The 15,813-nt window shown below is 41.4% G+C and overlaps 1 protein-coding gene and 1 long non-coding RNA gene across 21 annotated transcripts in view; one reads left to right on the forward strand and one right to left on the reverse strand.

Annotated features, from left to right (window-relative positions):
• The window catches only part of Fggy (FGGY carbohydrate kinase domain containing), a 395,164-nt gene that overhangs the window by 369,388 nt on the left and 9,963 nt on the right, over nucleotides 1–15,813 (forward strand). The window lies entirely within an intron of this gene.
• The window catches only part of LOC120102925 (uncharacterized), a 64,290-nt gene that overhangs the window by 4,462 nt on the left and 44,015 nt on the right, over nucleotides 1–15,813 (reverse strand). Inside the window, exon 3 of one of the 2 annotated variants that reach the window (XR_015620359.1) lies at nucleotides 5,657–6,714. The exons of the other annotated variant lie outside the window; for it this stretch is intronic. This is a non-coding gene — a long non-coding RNA (uncharacterized LOC120102925). Of the gene's footprint in view, nucleotides 1–5,656; nucleotides 6,715–15,813 lie in introns of those variants that run through there. 2 annotated transcript variants of the gene reach the window in all.

Below are 15,813 nucleotides of genomic sequence, written 5' to 3' on the forward strand. Positions count from 1 at the left end.
AGGGTCTCAGGAGACAGCTGTGGGGTCACCTCTGCTGTACTGCTCAGATTCCCAGTGCTCTTCCTAAAGTAGTTCATGAACCCCAGACCAAAATCATAGGAGGGAGTCCATTGTCTCTTATGGCTTCTGTCTCTTCCTAATCTCTGCTTTTGATCCATCACCACAGCCTGTGGTCAGCCTTCAGCATACCTCTCATGTCTGGATATTATAATAAATACCTCATTCCTGCATGCACTTCTATACATGCTCCCCACCATGCTGAACATTCCAGGGCACCGGTGGGCAGCAGGTGTGGCTTCTTGGAGCTCCTGGAAGATGCCAGGTCCCCAGAGTACAGCCCTGTCTACCTCAGGGAACTGTCTCCCTGACACTTCTCACTCTAGCTGCCCTAACCAGTGCCTTTCTCATTTCTCCTGTGTTACTTCAGCCCATACCCTTCAACCTCACTCTGTTTCCTCCTGGAATAGATACATGCTTCTCAACATCACCTGTCAGTGCCTGTGCATTCTTGAAATCTCAGTCCAGGCATGAAGTCCCTGTGGACCATGGACATACAGACACATACAGTAGGAAACATTTGAGGCCCAGGAATGCCACGGCCCTCCTCTGGATTCTTAGAGCCCCATAACAACTCCTTGGGGCTAGGGGATTTCCATTTCTCCACCATTTCTTTTCTAAGGGGGCAGAAAGCATCTCAGAAGAGAGCTATGTGACCACCTCTGCTGTGCTGTTCTCCCTCATACTTCCAAGCAGAGTGGACAAGAAAAGGCTGGTTATGGGAACAATTGTTATCCTGCCCCTTCCACTTACCCGTCAGAACTTCTTGGTAACTTAGCAGACTAATAAGTCCCTTGTACAAAAACTAAGTCAAACATTCTGGCCCAGGCTGCAAATAGCCTAACCAGTCTGTCAAGCCATATCCTAGCACACTCCTTAAGGAATCTGTTGTTGTTTTGAGTTTTAATAGCTGGCGTGCAGGACAGTGTTAAGAAGCTTTCAAAGTTATTGGGTAATGTTTATACACACACACACACACACACACACACACACACACACACACACACACACACCCCACTACCCTTTCACACAAAGGTCCTGGATCCCAAAGATTTTCTTTTCCACTTATCAGACCACTGAGGGTTAAGCCATTCTCCTTTGGCTGACATCCGGGTCCTACTGAAGGCTGCCCAGCTCTCCTCAGCTACCAAGAAGGATCTGCAGCCCAAAGTTGAAGTCCCAACGTTGGTAGAGGGCAATCTCCTGGCCATCTGTGAGCATGTCAGCTAGCAAGGCCTCCTTAGCATTTTCCCCACTGACTCCACATTATGGAGAGGCCAGCATTTGGGGATGCTTGCCTGATGCACAGTAATACTGATATTCCCTCCATCCTTACCAGGCAAACCTTGCTCCTACTTTAGAGAAGACAAGGCTTAGAACAATCAAAAAACTTCCCTAGGCTGGTGGAATAGACAAGTCTCAAACCAGGTCTCCCCAGAGCTCTTGCTACCACACTTAGCTCAGACCTGGATGTACTGTAGGGAAGGAATTGAAGCAGCTTTGTAAAAACAGGAACTGCAACACATCCTGTGTGTTCCTATATCACAAGATATACAATATGGGATTCCCCTAGGATACCTCCCCTTCACACGCCTGTGTTCAGGAGCTGAAGAGAGGGAAAGCCTATCCCAGGACTTAGAGCACTGATCTGTGAGTCCCAGAACAAAGAGAGATGAGGACAGCAGACATGGGGAAGGTCGGAACACATACCTAATTCAGAACATTTACAACTGAGGTGAGGAGCCAGCTCTGGGGTTTCCTGCTTCTTTCCACATATCCTTTCAAAGAAGATTAGCCCTCTCTGTAAGGAAAAAATCCCACCTCTTTGAGAACATTAATTTTGTTCTCATCTAGAAGCCATGCTGAGCTACACCAAAGGTAATGGTATTTAAAAAAAATGTTTCCAGAGACACTCCCAGCTGAACACACAAAGAAGCTGGTCCCCAAGGAACAGTGTAAGGATTGTCTGAAGGGGTCGACATAGTGAGATTACAGAAATCATAATATATGAATAAATGAACATATGGAAGAAATCAGTAAAGCCCTCCCCTTCTTCCCATATGTAAACCCGGCCTTCGCATAAAGTCCTTAAGTAAATGCAGATGTACCCAAACCAGGCACCAGATGGCAAACAAGCACTGGACCAAGAGGTAAAGAAAGCTTTCTATGTTTATTCAAAGATGGGGGAAAGTCATAATCCAGAATGCTGTGGTGTTCTCAGAAGGGCAACCGCGGGTCACATAAGCCCAACCAAGACGCAATGCAAGCAAAACAACATTGACAGAGTTTATAGCAATTGTGATTTGCTGTAGAAAAGCCACTACCATCTTACGTGACTAGAACCTGATGTCAGAAGTTGTATGTTTGGGACATGAAAGCAATGTTTAAAGCAAAGGAGCAGGACTAGATGGGCAGGAGAGCAGCAGCATTGGCCTTTGCCCGGCATTCACATGTGCCAGCAGCTTTGATGCCTGGTCTCCTTTAATTCTCTTCACTATGTACTAGGTATTGAGAAGATTCTATAAGGGCATTTTAAATGGATCAAGAGACGTTAGGTCCCTAGATTCCCCACCTACCTGGGGATGTCAGCTTAGCTATCACCAGTGCTTCCCGGGTTCTGCGCACAGTCTCGGCTTTGTAGTTCTGTGTTGTTGGGATGAATACCACTTGACAAGAAAGGCAGGTCCCTGAAGACTCTGGTCAGGGCCTGCCATATCCTCTACCCTTCCTGCCCAAACAAGAACTAGGGGACAATGTTAGCTACCCAGGTACTGCCTTGAGATCAAAGCAAACATGCTGCGGGGAATGAAGCAGAGCATGGCTCTGTTCTCATAAACCATGGCCTTCACCTTCCTCACTGCCTGTTGAGTGTGCAGAAATCTACATATTGAAGGAAGGTTCTGGTAGTGCTTTACCTTCACGTACAGGCTTAAGTGAGCATTAAGTTACCCTTTCCCGGCAACTCAACGAAATCACTGTATGTGGAGTGGTAGGGTGGAAAATGATGTCACGCTAGTCAGTCAGGCCTCTTTCCTGATGCTACGACTAACCGAGCCTGCTACCTCAAGAAGGCCATGTCATTCTTTGGATACACATGTGAGTGTTAGAGGACAACTTTCAGGAGTCAGTTCTCTCCTTCAATCATGTAGATCCCAGGGATTGAACTCAAGTTGTCAGCCTTCGTGGCAAGTGTCTTTACCCATTAAGCCCTCTAACCCATCACAATGTCTAATTTTTTAATGAATACTTTCTCAAGCTTACTGCAGTAATGTCAGTTTCCTGGCAAGAATCTGGTCAATATGATATGTTAGCTCCGTTTCCTATTTCCCACAATGTTTCTATTAAATCGTTTAGCCTCTATCCCCATCTTTCCTCTCATAAATGATCTATTTATTCTCAACCACCAGCCACCCCTAAGTAAACATCCATTAGTGGAACCCTTGCTTGGCTTTGCTGGGACAATCAATGCTGGTTAGCTGGATCTGAGAAATGAGTGGTGATTGAGAAGAGACCTGCATCACTGAGGCAGGATCTTCTGGGAAGTGTTTCCTTAGGGTCAGTACATGGAAGCTGTGGTCCAAAAGGGGGAAAGGAGGTATATTTTACTGGCAGCTGAAATTGGTAATGTAAGATTTTTGAAGGCATGAAGGGGAGTAGAGAGCAATTGTGTCTTGGCACCGGGAAAGGCTATTGTTGGATGTGCGGCCTCAGTTGCAGTTGTAAGCTGAAGATTTAAGGACACATGGAGAAAGTGGCATTTGGCCATGTGATGGCATCAGAGCCCTTGAAGAGAGCCCAGGAGAGGTGAAAGTACAGATCAGTTGCAGCAGAAATAAAAGCTGTTTCTTGGCAAAGATTAACAGATTGACAAACCTTTATCCAGGTTAACCAAAGGAAAAAGAGAGGAGAAATGAAAAGCAAAATATAACAGACATGGGCAATCCAGAGAATCATAAGGGAATATGTTTCAAATCTATGTTCCATCAACCTTAAAATTAAAGTAAAACAATGGTTGACTCTCTAGATGCACATGACCCACCCAACTTAAATCAAGATGAAGTAAAAATTTCAATAGATCCATAACACCAATGGGATACAAGCACTAATTAATAATCTCCCAACTTAAAAAACCAAACAAAAAATTCAAGGCCAAATACTTCAGCAGAGAATTCTACTAGACTTTCAGAGACGAGCTAATACCAACGCTTCTCAAATCAATCTGTAAAACAGGAAAGAAAGGAGCCCTTTCTCATTCTGTTCATAAAGTCAATGTCACCCCAGCTCCAAACCATACAAAGACCCAAAAATAGCCAGAAAGAAAACTATGATCTGATCTCTCTGATGATGGAAAATTCTCAGTAAAATATTTGCAAACTGAATTCAGGAACACATGAAAGAAATTATCCACCATGATCAAGTTGGCTTCATCCCAGAAATGCAGGGACAATTCCACATGCATAAATCAATAAATGTAATACACCACATAAATACACTCAAGAAAAGAAACCACATGATCATCTCATTAGACACAGAAAAGGCCTTTGACAGAATCCACCATCCCTGCATGATAAAAGTTCTGGAGAATCTAGGAATATAGGGGACGTATCTCTCAACATGATAAAGGCAATGTACAACAAAGCCACAGCCAACGTCATGCTAAACTCAGAGCATTTCTATTAGAATTAGGAACAAGGCAAGGATTCTCCAGTTTATTCCCCCTTAACCAATATAGTGCTTGAAGTCTTAGCTATAACTGTAAGACAAGTGAATATTAAACAACAGATAATTGTATCTCTCACTTTCATCAAAGAAGCTTTGTTTTACAACAGATGAGGATATTTCAGAGATCTGCAACCAGTCACGATGCAGAAAATAAGTGATCTTTGGGGTGGCCAGTCCGAACTGATGCATCTTTGAAGCTACATTACAATCCCTCAGTCTAACACTAGGGGGTTAGATAATAGAAGACAGAAAAATCCAGAGGACAAGGATGTCCCTTGCTAGTGTCTTTTAGATATGACAGGAAGCAAAACCTGTGAAATGTCCATGTTTGCCTAAACAAGACCCACATATGACAACACTAGTTGACATACCATATACTAGATTTCACTCCCTCTTATTCTCTGCTTCAGTATCCATAGTCCAGCATTAAATGAAGGCATAATGAGGGCAGAACTTCCTGGTTCCCTGTTGTATCCATGGCGCATAGCACACCGGGGGTGTAATAATTCACAGTATCTATTGGTTCATCGATAAAACCAACGTTCAGTTTCAGACTTCCCATTTTGAAGAAGTTGAGATCTGAGGAAATGAGGCAACTTAAGTAACTGAGCCCAGACTAAGATTAATACAGGCTCCACGCCTCCTGATTTTGCAGTACCCCATGTGCCTGTCTGTAATATTGTTTCTGGAGGGAAGCAGATTGAATCCCTGTCTTGGGAAAGCCCAAACAAACTTACATTTGTAAACACAGCTGATAGTGTTGTTTTCTTCGTTTGTTTTCTGTGAAATGCCTGAAAGTCCAACCCAAGACTAGATTCTGTTTTTTCCATTCGTAGAAGCACATACAGCTTTTGTTGTCTACAAGGTTATTTTTTTTCTGTTGATTGTTCATCTTCCTCCCCCCTCAGTTAACTGGAGGAGTCAGATGGCATTCAGTGTTGAATGGTCCCTAAATTTCGTTTCCTATTTATCACAGCACTGTCCTGTGACATAGAGAAGGTCAGGAAGTGTTGCCTTTAAGCAGTGATTCTCAGAGAACATGACAGTATCTTGTATAGAACTAGGAAAGACATGAGTATAATAACTGTCATCAAAATAACTAATATTTTTAGGTAGTACTTAATACAAGATGCTATTACTAATCATTTCCACATACATATTCTATCTTACCTTAACAGTTCTATGAACATTTACCTTATTTCTATTTTCAATATGAGTAAGTTGAGGTGCAAAGCAGTTAGTAAATTGCCTAAGCCATTTAGTTAGCCGGTAAAGATCGACGGGCAGTCCTGAACCCAGTCTTAATGGTCTTATCACTGTCTACAAAGAATTCACTGATTTTACATTTAGGAAATACTACAATATATAACCAAGAGCCTAATTTTGTGTAGATATGCTAGGCATGTAGATATGCCACCCTGAGTTTTTTTAATTTGTGAATTTGTTTCATTGTCTGTTTATTCTTTCTAAATGCACAGTTGCATTATTTATATGAGTTGCTGTAAATACAGGTAAAATAAATGCCCTCTAACTCTCATAGCCCAGTGGAGAAAATTTACCAGGAAAAGGATCACTATTCTACTGTGTCCTATATAACAAAGTGAAAGGAAAGCAGGGTACTGGGGTAACACTAGAAAGATCATAAGCCAACCTGAAAAGTCAGGCACTGGTTTTTCCTGGATGTGCTGCCCTCCATTTCCTCTCTTTGCTGGACCCCCACTTTATCGCTCTCCTACTAGCTTCCCACTTTTCTTCCAACTTCTTTTCCCTGGCCTCCCCACTTCTTCACTTCTTTCACATTCAGCTTCTTTGCTTCTCTTCTTCCTAAGGTTGATTTGAGATGAATTCAGGCTGGGCCAGAAGAATTCCAAGGTTAGACTCCACTGCCAGTAAGATGACTCTGGCTCTGAAGAGCTGGTGATCCCAAGTTAGGACCTATGATAGATGAATGGACACAGGGTGTTCTAGATTACGTGGTTGCTCATCCATGTCAACATAGAGCCACAAACCTGGTGAGCCAGCATCCTGAATAGTTCATTCTATGTTCACTATATAATACCATTGCATACTGTAGATTTTATTAATTAACTTAACCCTTAACTATTTCATACATGTATATAATCCACAGTGATGCTCATGACAGCCCCCTTCCTTATCCCCTTCCCATCCGTGTCTACCTTCTTTCTTCCCTACAAATCACTTCCTCACATTCCTGTTTTTCTTGCTGTTGTTTTGTGAAATACTGGGTTTGACCAGAGCCATTTCCGGGACTATAGAGTAGAGCTGTTTATCCACTGGTGCCTGGTGGGCTCAGCACAGAGTACACAACTGAGGACAATGAGTCTCCCTCTTCTAGATCATACTAATAGTAAGTAGTTTGGAAATAAGGGGATGATTTCATGAAACCTCCTCACATCCATGTATGAGTGTTGACAAGCCCTGTGCAGATCCAATACAAGTAGCTACAGTTCCTGTGAGGTCATGTTTGCAATGGTTGTATAATGCCTAGAAGATGACATTTTGTGACCCTCCTTCCTATTTTCAGCTGTTGTATTATTCTGCACTGCTTCTCTGACATGTTCCCTGAACTTTAGAAGAGATAGTATGTATGTCTTATTTAGGACTGTGCTCCTAATTCTCTCTACTCCATAACATCTTGGATAGGCTCAAGTCTCCACATTGACTGTTGTCCAATCAAAAGCGAATCAACTCTGATGAAGTATGACAGTTGTTTTGTCTGTGGGAATAAACAAGGTTTAGGAGGCTGTTTGATCAATCTGGTTGAACAGTGGTAGTAGGTCCCTTGCTTCTATGACCTCCTCAGGCATGGGTTGTGGACTGGGCTTAAAGTACCTAACACAGATGCCTTCCTGTGAAGCCAGCCTCAAATCCAACTAAACACCAAAATAATTCAACCTGTCCTGAAAAATAGTTCTATGTATTTCATCAACCAATTGAATTTGATGACTAAGAGAATGTTAATGGTGATGTTGGTCAATATATTTGACATAGATATAGGCTGGCCTAATGTGGATGGCCATATATCATGGTCTGTAAGTTACCCTAAGACAAAGAAGGCTAGGAGTTTAAAGAAAAGGGTGGAATAAAGATTCTAGGACTTTCCAAGGAATTAGGAGTAACATTTGGTAGAGACAATTATACCAGTGAGAGAACTGGACTGTGACTGTTGGAATGCATGGACACATAGCAAGCCTGAGAGCTGAGTTCCAGTGTTTGGCTCTGGGAGTTCTGGAGTCCAAAAAAAAGTATCATATGGTCTTAGAAACAGACCCTGAAGTATCCCTGATGAGTCATGGGGTGGGTATATAGTTCAGGAACGTGAGCTTTACTGGATAGATTAGTATAAAAGAGAGGCTGGTGAGAATGGTCCAGTGAGGGGACAGGTATTGCTGTGTCTCAGTCAGGCAAAATGAGCCTCAGATGTGATTTTTTTTATGAAAACAGCATTTTCAGATAGAGCAAGGCCGATGCAGTATGGACTGGCAGAGACAGCATGCACAAGACCTGCATAAGCTTGAGCCAGACAAAATCTGAGCATGGAAGAGGGGGACGTGGGCAGCAAGTCCTGCTCCTGGCCAAGAATCTGAGAAGATATTTGCAATTAATAACTGTTGAAAGCAGGAAATTCAGAGTTTTCTTCAGTGGAGTGACACTGAGTATGTCAACCACATTCCAGGGCAGGCCCCGAGCTCAGGAATAACTAACAAAAAAAGGACTCTGTATGTTTTTGTTCTGTGTTTGGTTTTGGTTTTGGTTTTAAGGTTTATTTACTTTTACTTTATGTGTATGATGGCCTTGCCAGCATGTCTATGTATGTGCCTGGTGTCCAAGGTGGTCAGAATAAGTCAGTGGATCTGCAGAACTGCAATTCCAGATGCTTGTGAGCTGCTGGGAATTGAACCTGGGTCCTTGGCAAAAGCAGCCATTGCTCTAACTGTTGATTCGCTTCTTCAGCTCTCTGGGTTTTGTTTTGTTTTGTTTTAAGAGTGAGAAAGAATATGATGAAATGGATTGGGTACAGAAGTATGGAGAAATCTGGGAGGATTTGGGGGATGGAAAAAAGTGTGCTCAAAATATATTGTATGAAATTCTCAAAAAAACAAACATATTTTAAAACTAAAAATGTCTACGCTAGAATAAAGAATTCAATAAAACTAAAAGTGTTCAGTGGATTCTGCCCTCTCCAAGGTCCACAGTTGACAGTCCACAGTAACTAGTGAGGAATAGATTTCAGAACTCCATCTTTCAACTGAAGGAATCAAGTAAGTGGGTGTTTATAAAACATTAGCTATAGTAAATCCTTGATAACATACTAGCTGCCATCACTACTACCACTGTTATTGTTAACGAGGCCATTGTTTCTGTTACAGCTCAGTGAGATACTTCATGCCTTCTCAGAAATGTCACTGGGATCATTTCAATCCCAGTAAACAATAAGTGACTAATTGAGCTCCCCTGTTTACATTTTTAGAGTCTATGATCTTTCTGATGCTTTTATTAAGAAGCCTTAGAAATCTGATAAAAATGAGTCAAGCTCATAGAAATAGGATGAATTGCTCATTATTCATATTTAGACCCAATCCTTACCAGCCAAGGCCATGTATTAGGACTCTACCTCAAAGTCTCTTGACAGGGATAGAGTCACTTCCCTGTGCCATGTTGACCCATGTCTAATCAAGAATAAAATGGCATGTTGCCATGAAGTTTAGTAGATGTGTGTCCTGTTGGAATGAGACTAGGAAAACCGCAGAAACTCAGAAGTAACTTGTTGGCTGAGAGTTAATTATGATAACACACACACACACACACACACACACACACACACACACACACACACACAGGAACGCCAAACTAACTGCAGAGCTGGCAAGATTTTAGAGATAATTTAAGCCAATGCCTTCACTCTGCTGATAAGGTGAGGTCAAGGAATGGGAAAGACCTTGCTCAGGGTCATACACATGGTAGTAATTTTGTTTAGTTTGTTTCAAAAAGTAACATGAGCAGTTTCTCTTAACATCAATTAGTCTGCCTCTTTAAGCACAAAGTAGTGACCATGGTTAAATGTGACTTTGACAGGGGAAAAGAAAGCTTTGAGAATTTTATAGGGTCTCAGAACCATCACATGGAGGGTAACTGTGATGGGCTCAGCCCGGGCATCTGCCTGGTGAGCATGAGCTCCTGACATGGGCACCATTTTACTCATGACTTGAAGCAAGCTTGTAATTTATTAATTTAGGAAAATCATTTGAATGCTTGGAGCCTGAATTTCCTCATTTAAATAGAGACAGAACCACCACCCCCCAGAATTTGTCAATCAAATGTACAGTCCCTTGCATTAAATATGCTTTTGATAAGTTGATTCTCTCAGCTGACATTTAATAGTCTACTGAATGCTCTTGGTACATGAAGAAGAATGCTACAGACTCTGAGCTTCTGGTTCTGGAAAAAGGAGGAGAAGTGAGGGGCCTCATGAAAGGAAGTAAAAACTAAGCCAGTTAGCAATAGAACTTCAGATGACACTATGTACAGGGTGCCTTGTGAAGTTAAGAAAGTATGACGGTACGGCCGCTGGTATTTAGAACAGGACTGAGTCAACTAAGGAAGACCAAAGGTAAGTCTAGGAGACAGTGCATATGAAGAGGCCCTAAAAGAAAAGGCCAGTCAGTCAATGTTTCCTGGTAGAGGTACAAATTGGGAAGGAACAATTTTAGCATGGTCAGTCATTAATATGAAAGCTAGGATTTCTAGAATGGCTCACTAGGAGTGCAGTGAATCTGGCAATGCTGGAAACAGGCACAAGCTCCATCCTGAAGGTTTCAGACACTGAAAGTTTTATGAAGTCTGAATTTCACCACAAAGTCTTGGTATTGATCACAAGTTTTAAGAGGGGACGAAATTGTGATGTATTATGTAATGCCATTGTCTTTCTGCTCCTAAAAGGCAAACTCCTTAAACCTTTGGAGTCTCCAAAATGGTATCTTCTTGAATGCTCGTGAGAAGGTTAATGACTGGAAGACTATAGATCCTTCGAATTGGGAATGGGTAGTTAGGAATGCTCAAACATGATCAAAAGTCCAGAACTTTCAGCCTCTCCATTAACTTTCTAAGATAGAGAATAAGGTTCTCGCCAATGATTCCATTTAAAAAATCTCCAAATGATGATTCAGATAGACCCTAGGTGGATGACCACAGGCAGGTCATGCAGATTGCCATGCCCAAGAAAGAGCATAGACCCTTGCTGTGTCCTTGTCTTTCTGCCTTTCTACTACCTGCATAGGATTTGTAGCCCTGGTAACATATTATTAATAGGAAGTGAACTTTTCCTACATTATGTGTATCCATTCAAGCAAATTGGGAAACCTGTGATTTATACTTAGTCAGATTTATAGAGAGACTTCAGGCTTGTAACTAAAGTTGAGAAAGTCTTTGAGCCTTGCAGTAGAAGGATGACACTGACTCTGGGTAGTTAGTACTGGAATTTAATTGTGTAACGTGGTGATGTCTACAGAATTAGAAGTTGATTGGTACAAGGGTACAAGGTAGTCCCACACCTTTGATGTCAGAAGTGCCATGGGTAAAAACAACCAGAGACAAAATCTAATTTACTTCATTTGATTGATGCAGCACATCCTGATGTATTGCAGAGTCCAGCCAAGCATGGGTTTTAGTGCAGTGATGAATCAAAGATCAGATCTGGCCTGTGAATCCCGCACACTAGCAGAATAACAAGATACACAAGGCTCTGATGTGCTACAACTATCTCACATAGCTGCCCTGGCAATGTTGCCAAGCTTTTCAGATGCAAAAACACCCATAAAGAAAGCAAGGTATTTGCCTGATCACAGCCTCAGAATGAGTCCACAGAGAAGTCCAACTGTTAATGCCGACAAGCTATTACAGTTTTGTTTAATTGCCACACATTTTCCTCTTTCTGACTAGCCACAACCTCTGTACAAAGATGGAGGTGAAATCAAGAGAACAATTAAGAATAGTGGTCAAAGTTGGGTAGGGAATATTCAACAATACTCTGAGTAGATACTATTACTCCCATTTTGCAGATGGAAAAACTGAGTTTGAATTTGCATATCTACTAAGCAACAGAATTAACCTAAGCCCATTGACTTCTATGTAATATTTTTCTAGTAGCTGCTCTATTTCCTATAGAACTAGACATGCCCCATTACTCCCTTTCTTTAGGTCAAGAGAATATTATGATAGAGCTATATTTTATATAGAATTGAAGAAGTTTTGTTTTGGTAGGCTGTTAAAAACCAAAAAAGTAAAATTTAAGCATGTGACACATTTAAAACACAGTAATTGCTTTTACAATTTGAAAAGTAAGGCATAGTAAAGATGGACTGACTTACACATGTTAAATGTCCAGTTCTGTGAGTTTTAAAAGATGTGCACACTTGTGTAATTAAGCATATGTGTAAGTGTCTGTGGTAGATATAGGATATTCAGAATGGTGCATGGAACCCTGGTCTTCACATCATGGCGGATAAAGACACCCCACTCCATCTCTTCCTGCTTCTCAGCTGATGTTGTTTTCAGTGTGTTGGGGTGACAGAGAGCCAGCTGCAAGTCAAAAGATGACCATGCCAAAAATAAGAAACAATAATATAAACAAAAGAACAATTGGCCATTTCTTACTACTTGGTAAAGGAAAATCACATTGCTATTTTTTTTTCTGTTTTTCTATGGAGGGGGTCATGAGTCCCAGCCCACACATACTAGCACATGAATTTGTTGTTCCAGTAAAATGAGTCAGAGTTTCTCAAGAACACAGATTCATGTATTTCAGAACTATGTGTCAGCATCTTTTGAGAAAGGTACAGTCCCTGTATTAGAGGGTTTTCTCTCTCTCTCTCTCTCTCTCTCTCTCTCTCTCTCCCTCTCTCTCTCTCTCTGTCTCTCTCTCTCATGCATATGCACATTCAGACACACACACCATATCTCACAGATATATGCACACATACACTCAGAGGTATCACACAATTGATAAACAGAAGTGGGATTTGAACTCAAGCCCAGAGGACTCAAAATCAGATGTTGTTCTTTACAAGGAAGATGGTGGCCCTGTGGGCAGAGTATGGAACTAAGCAATGGCTTGGAGTCAGAACGAGGCTGAAATTCAGGGCTATATTACCCACTGGCAGCCAGCTACAAAATTCTTGAAACAGATTGGAAACCAGCTGTTGTTTTCACTCATACTGCCCTTTTCCATTGTGGAGGAGAGCTGATATTTCCTGCCCTGGTTAAGATTTATGAAAATTACTTAAGCACAAAGTAATATGGTGATACAAAGTTCATAAACTTTTAGGTTAAGGTACCCAACCAAAATTCAAGAACCCAAATATCAAGAACTATTTAGTCCTATCATTCAAAGTAGTAGAGGTAGGCGATAATATCTGTACTAGAACATTTCAAGGAATCATGAGTGTAAGGCAAGTGGCATGGATCCCAGCCCGGAGTAAGCACCTGGGGAAGGGCAGCTGAAATCTGGCAGCTGAGACTGCATAGCAGTGCTTTTGGACCGTCTGGTTCATCAATCATGAGAAATGTGCTTATGTATCTCAGTGTGTGAACATCTGTGTACATTGTGCCTGTAGATTATTTTGTAAAACAGACAAAGTATAGCTGAAACAAAAATATTTTGAAATGAGCATGTTTATGCAATGTCTAAAGGTCTGCTCTATGGCTGATGTTTTTAATAATATTTTTTTAAAAAATTATGATTGATTTTGTCATGAACAACATTCCCTGTGCAGCCTAAACTGAACTTAACATTTTGATTCTCCTGCCTCAGCCTCCTGCATGCTGGGATAATAAGCATGCACAACAGATAAGTTTTCATGACTTTTTTTTAACATGGCTAGAATATGTAATGTGCATGCATGTGTTTTCCTGTTTGAATGCATGAGGTTGCACATGGCTATAGGTAAAAGTCTGGGGTTACATATGTATGTGCGTAAATATATGGATACCCAATGTTAATATCAGGAGTCTTCCTTGATCTTTCTTCACCATAGTCATTGAGGCCAGAGATTGCTGATTGGGTTAATCTATTAGCTTGCTGCAGGGACCCCTATGCCTTGCTCCATATACTGGCTTATAGATTCGCTGCAACAGCCACCTGGCACTCACATAGATGTTAGCAATCTGAACTCTGGTTCTCATGGTAGCATGGAAACACATGTTCATTGGACCAGTTCTCAGACTTATTTTTGATAACTTCTAAAAGATTTTATTTGTGCCTGTGTTCATGATTCAATTTCTTGATAATTTTGATTTTTCCCTAGTCTTATCAGACTAGGTGTTTATTATTTTCAATCTTACAATGTAAAGAGATAATACTTAATAAATATAGCACCATTTTTATTGAATCTGAGCTATTACCTCCTGTCCATTGAATGAATTTTTTTCAGACATTTGTCCATTTTTTTAAGTATTAGTATATATCAAAAATAGGGCCTAAATGTCCTCAATGACATGAGACATTTAAATGGCAGCATATAGCAAATTCTGAATTTAGTGAACTTCCAGGTAAGTACCATGCCAGTATATCAGTGGTGGAGGAAACTTGCGTGCAGCCTATGCAACTCTTGGTCTGACCTGTTGTTGAGCTGTTGTACCTAGTACCAGTCTGTGTTAAGAACAGGAAAATCTTAATTAGTTTGGAACAAAACTTATGCAGATGACACTGCCAGTATTTTGTTCCAGAATCTTTAATGGAACACTCCAAGTCCAAGTACAGATAGGTCTCTCAGAAGACACTGGCTCTGATGACCTTAGAATGTCTATTATGTTAGGATCAACGTTTACAGGCATTAACTAAACAACGATGGATGCTGGGGTTGTGTTCAATTGTAGCTCAGGGTCATGTTACCTACTTTCTAGGGGCTATCCTTCGCCAACATTGGGTGGTCTTGATTTGTTTTTTGCTGTATACTGTAACTCTAGACAGTTCTAGGCTTTCTCTGCTGCTCCATGCTGAGATCTAGACTACCTGACAGTCTTCCCCAAGTCTTAAGGGCATAGTTCTCCAAAGTAGGGGAAGCAGTGGTCTCCTGGTCCCCAGATTGCCAGCCTCAGTATACGCCACTCTTGTGAGGAATATCTCCCTCTTCATGTACTCTCACTTCCCTGACAGCCTACCCAACAGTACTGGACAGCTGGTCCATAGCACATGACAACTGAGTGTTTCCTCTGCCCACAGGAGGCCTGGCCACTTCAAGTACTATCTCCAGAGAAGCAGAAGGAGAATGCTGACTGGTATCTTAGCCTTGACACAGCAGGGAAGGGTCAAGACTATGAATGAGGCCTTTCATGGCTAGCTACAGGGACCCCATTTTTTCCTACAGAAGCCATGCACTTGCTTTCAGAAGTGACAATCAACTGTGAACTTTCATGGTTTATTTATAGCTCTGCCTTAGAGAGATAAAGAAAAGAAGTGATTAAAATGCTATTTTACAAAATATTTTGTTTTTAAAAAGCGTTCATTGTGTGGGCAAAAGGGGAAAAGAAAAGTCACTCTATTCATTGTGCTGTCTAGACTCTCAAACAAAGAGGATAGCGTGCTGCAAATTGAGATTGTCCGGCCCCTCCATGCTGACAGAAAGTATGAATTTAGACCTCAACTTCAAATAAGTCCCTTTGAACAGAAATATATGGGGAGACTATATTTAGCATGTGTCAGCATTTCCATAATGAATTCATATTGTTGTACTATAGTGATTCCCAGATTTACCACAGGCAGAAGATTCATGCAGTTTCACTTTTGTGGTAATTATCTGGAGAGATTGGGATTCTGAGTGGTGCTGTTTATGATGACAGCATTGCTGCTCTGCACGTTCTCTGTGCCATGTCTGGTACCCATAATGCCTCCGGCCTTCCAAGGGATGAAGGTGAGCCCGAGCCCTTTTGACTGGTTAAGCAATGTAATGCAGAGTATGTGTGATTTGTCTACAACAGTAAAACCAATATAGACCACTGTGGAAAGTAATTCTGAGT

This window comes from Rattus norvegicus, chromosome 5 (assembly GCF_021556685.1).
Source record: "Rattus norvegicus strain SHRSP/BbbUtx chromosome 5, alternate assembly SHRSP_T2T, whole genome shotgun sequence".
Lineage (NCBI taxonomy): Eukaryota > Metazoa > Chordata > Mammalia > Rodentia > Muridae > Rattus > Rattus norvegicus.